We start from the raw sequence: 5,000 nt of genomic DNA on the forward strand, positions 1-5,000 counted from the left end.
GCCCAAAAAAAGAGGCGTTTCAGAAGGAGATTATGAAGACAAGGATCGAGACGCAGATCCAGGAGTAAAGAAGTGCCAAAGGAAATAAATCATATAATGATTATGAGAGCGCTGAAATTGGATTATCCAGAGACCTTCTTCACCCCCCAGTGAAGCTTCTGACTGCATCGGTGCAAAAAGTGAAAAAGCATTCTAAAGTCATTCTTTCCTGTAGCGGGAAAATCAATGGAAATAATTTCTATTTCATAAAGAAAGCAACCACTTTCCTGAAGGACTTACTAGAGGGCAAAGTATCAAGAAAAGCTCCAGACAGCCATACTTGTAAATAAAAAGGACACACAGAAATGTATAGCAAAGATATAAAAAAGTTCTCAAAGATATGTCAATCTCAGAACTAAGTTCCAAGATCGCATTATTGTCAGCGGAGACGTTGAAATTTAGATATGCGTCATATTCAGTCTAGAAAACTCAAGAGATTTAGAAAGCAGCGCATTTTCCAATAACTTTTGGAAAAAAGTTTTCGAGAAGGGATTTCCCCTCAGCTGAATAAAACAGTCTCACTACGGTTCCACAATGCATCTAATCAGATTACTTTCGATCGAAATATCAACGAGATTATATGAATATACGGATTACTATGCTACCATGAGGTGGAGATGGGTATTGTCATGAGCATAATATTTTTTTTTTTTTTTTTTATTCTTTTAAAAAAAAATTGTTTCTTCTACGTGAAGAAAGATCATCTAGAGATATTCTGTCATAGTAGGCATGGTCTATGAATGATCACCTTCAAACTCCCTAAACAATTTTAGAATAGATACTTGTGCTTCTAAAATACCCGATTTCAGTAAAGCTCAGTTCATAGTACTACGTCAGGAGCTTCAGCTTACAGATTGGGAGGCAAAATTAAACGAAAGGCCTGTAGATCAGATGTGGGAAATATTTCAAAATACGCTCACTAAGATGATTCAAACTTGCATTCCTTTTAAGGACAGACGTCCCCCAAATCAGGCTCACCCAAAGTGGCTCGACAAAGAAACTGAAAAAAGTATTGCTAAAAAGAGACAGGCTTATAAGAAATTTAAGTGCTCGGGTGCATCTAATGACTATGAAAGTTATGTATCAATACAGAGAGATTTAAAAAAGACAATAAGAAAAAGAAAACGACAATATGAAATGGACATCGCTGATAAATCAAAAGAGAATCCCAAAGAATTCTATAGTTACATTAGAGATAAAAAGGTTGTTAGGAATCACATTGGTCCACTATTATCTGCTGACGGTCAACTTGAATATTCAAATGAAGGAATGTGTAATATCTTAAACAATTATTTTAGCTCGGTATTCGTAAACGAAACACCTCAAAGTGAATTCCAAACTGAAACCTGTGAAAAGTCTAGGGTAAACTTACTCACTACGGTAAATATAACAAAAGAAAAAATTAAAAGGTGTATAGACAAACTCAAAGTTAATAAATCACCAGGGCCTGACGGTTGGCATCCAAGAATCTTAAAGGAAATGAAAAATGAGATTGTTGTTCCATTAGAAATTATTTTCAAGAAATCCATCATATCCGGAGATGTCCCAAGAGAATGGAAGCTAGCTAACGTTACTCCCATATTCAAAAAAGGTGACAAAAAGAAACCAAATAACTATAGGCCTATAAGTTTGACTTCAATCGTAGGAAAAATAATGGAAACTATCATCAGAGATGCTATCGAACATCATTTAGAAAGTAACAGTTTGATAAATGATAGCCAGCATGGTTTCAGACGGAAACGTTCTTGCGTGACTAACTTACTCGAATTCTACAACACAGTTATCTCGAATTATGACAAAAGAAACAATATAGATTCAATATATCTAGACTTTGCAAAAGCTTTTGATACCGTCCCACACGAAAGACTACTTACTAAATTAGCTTTGCATGGAATAAGTGGTAGCCTATTAGGTTGGACTAGTAATTGGTTGAATGGTCGAAAACAGAGAGTTGTTTTAAATGGAAAAACTTCTGGATGGAAAAGTGTTGCAAGTGGAGTTCCTCAGGGTTCCGTTCTTGGGCCACTTCTATCCATAGTATATATAAATGATATAGACCATGGACTAAAATCTACTGTTTCCAAATTTGCTGATGATACAAAACTGTGCGGAGTGGCAAATGATCACTCAAACCAATTAGTTATTCAAGAAGATTTAGATAAACTACAGCAATGGTCTCAAAAGTGGCTAATGAAATTTAACACAAGTAAATGCAAGGTAATGCACATAGGTAAAAATAACAGTAAGTACGATTACAAGTTATTTGGAAATTCGTTAACAAAAGTGGATAGTGAAAAAGATCTCGGCGTAATTATCAGTAACGACCTCAAATCATCCAAGCAGTGTATTTCAGCCTCTGAGAAAGCAAATAAGATTCTGGGACTGATTGCGCGATCTTTTGATTTTAAAAGTCCATCACTCATTAACAAGCTATATAAATCGTTAGTTCGTCCACATTTGGAATACGCTGTTTCCGTATGGTCACCGAATCTCATTAAAGACATTGACAGACTGGAAAAAGTACAACGGCGAGCCACAAAACTGATTCCAAATATCAAAAATAAATCATACGAAAATCGACTAAAACACATGAATCTGTTTTCCCTAAAAAAGCGTAGACTCAGAGGTGACTTGATACAGGTCTTTAAGATTTTAAAGGGAATTGACAACATCAAAAGTGACAAAATGTTCACATTGAATGAGAATCAGACAAGAAACAATGGTCTCAAACTGTCCGGAAATAGATTCAATTTGGAAGTAGGTATAAACAACTTTGCCAACCGTGTAGTTAATGAATGGAATAAAATTCCTGCACAGGTAGTGCAATGTAGTTCAGTTCGAAGCTTTAAGAATCATTTAGATAAATACCTAGGTAAGATGCTGTAATGATTATAATTTATTTTATATTATTTGTTTTTGTTTTGTTATCATTTGTCTGTCTGATTTTCATTTATCATTAGTTATATGTCAATTTATCATTATTTACTATTTACCTGTTTGTTTATTATTTTAACTATACCTATGCATTTATTTATGTATTTTATTTGTTATTTACATTATTATAGTTTTTATTTATTATTTTATTATTAATATGATTTTTTTTTGCATCCGACCTAGATATGGATCAAAAGGTCTCCTGTCGGCATGCTCCGCCTTTGTAATCCTTTGTAATATATATATATATATATATATATATATATATATATATATATGTATATATACATATATATATATATACATATTCATATATATACTATACATATATATACATATATATATATATATATATATATATATATATATATATATATATATATGTATATATACATATATATATATACATATATATATATACATATATATATATATATATATATATATATATATATATATATATATATATAGAGAGAGAGAGAGAGAGAGAGAGAGAGAGAGACGTAAATGGTTTACTTTCGTGCGGCCAGACTTTTCCGAAGTGGGAAAAAATGTTCATAAAGATTTTAACTTTTTTTATAATCTTATTTGAGGGAAGCACATTACTGTACAGTGGACATGATGGAAGGGAAGTCTGGGCTCTGTCGGTGTCGAATGGCAACAAAGCGGGAAACTTGCCATCCCAAACGAATCCTACATTATTATCATTCGTGCTATACACAGTCGGCAGCTAATTCCTCTTTGTGTTTTTCTTGCTAAAGCAGAGAGGACAAATGTCCGTGATCAGAAGAACAACAGATCCTGGAGTGATATGAATTGTGATGTCCTTTTCCTTTTGCATAACAATGTTATCAATGTAGTTTTTAAAGTAATCTTTTAGGTGATTTGTTTTACACTTTTGCTGCTTTGTACGGCTTTTCTCGTCAGCTCCATCTGTCGCCAGGTGATTCTATTCAGTTGAGGAGAACTTTCCTTGTAACGAAAGGGTTATGAATTGTCTCGAACTAATCCTTGTTAAGCTTTTTGATGTGTTTTACGAGTTTAAACCCTGATTCTAACTGCCTTCAGGTAATCTTATTATATAGTGTAACCGATAATGGTTGTGGTTACATAAGATGGACTTAATGCGGATGAGATAAACTCCAAACCGGGAGTTTTCTTCTTCTATTTATTAACAATGAAGGAATCTGGTTGTTAACAAACTAGAAATGGGCCCTGTGGGCAAAATACAGTACGTGCCAGGCCATGACCTAGGGCACACCTGGCTGGCAGGCAGGCTTGAACTGCTCAGCTTTCTGGCTGGTAGGCTCTCGACCTGCCCAGCTCTGGCCGGTAGGCTCTTGACCTACCCAGCTCTGGCGTTCGTGACATAGGTGTCGTAGGTTGATATAAGGGGTTAATGGGTTTTTGTAAGTAAAGGCGTTAGTCTCGCTATTCTATATATTGGGGTCAGTTTTATATATGAGGGTTAGTAGTATAGTTGGTGGGTGTTGTTAGGTATGTTATATATATGTTAGCTTATGAGTAAAATAATAGGGCATTTATAATAAAGAATTTTTAATAGGTTAGTCTGGTGACATTGGGTATCTATATCTTGTTTGTCTTGAAATGTGCTGCGTTAGATGTATGTTCTGGGAAATGCAAGGTAAGCAAGAGGGGAGTTTCGCTATGTTGCAAGCACGTGGATCACGTGCGTGGTAGGTGATGGTTAGTAATGGTTACAATAGATCGAAGCCCCATTAACTTCGATATTGTAAGGAGTTAAGTACTATCATTATCAATTAGGAATTATTTATACAATTGTTTCGAGAATTTATTCTCACTAGCGTCATTCAATTTCATTCAGCTAAAGAAAGAGAAAAAATTGTTGCGGTAAAAGAATGAAATGTGATTTAGTGCATCCTATTTGTACTGCGAACCACCACCATTAGTTACATTTCCTTAAAAAAAAAAAAAAAAAAAAAAAGATATACATTCATACATACATACATTTACATAGAGTAATTACGAATTCCTTTCTCACTCTA

This window comes from Oratosquilla oratoria, unplaced genomic scaffold (assembly GCF_046742065.1).
Source record: "Oratosquilla oratoria isolate Oo_2021 unplaced genomic scaffold, ASM4674206v1 SCAFFOLD138, whole genome shotgun sequence".
NCBI lineage: Eukaryota > Metazoa > Arthropoda > Malacostraca > Stomatopoda > Squillidae > Oratosquilla > Oratosquilla oratoria.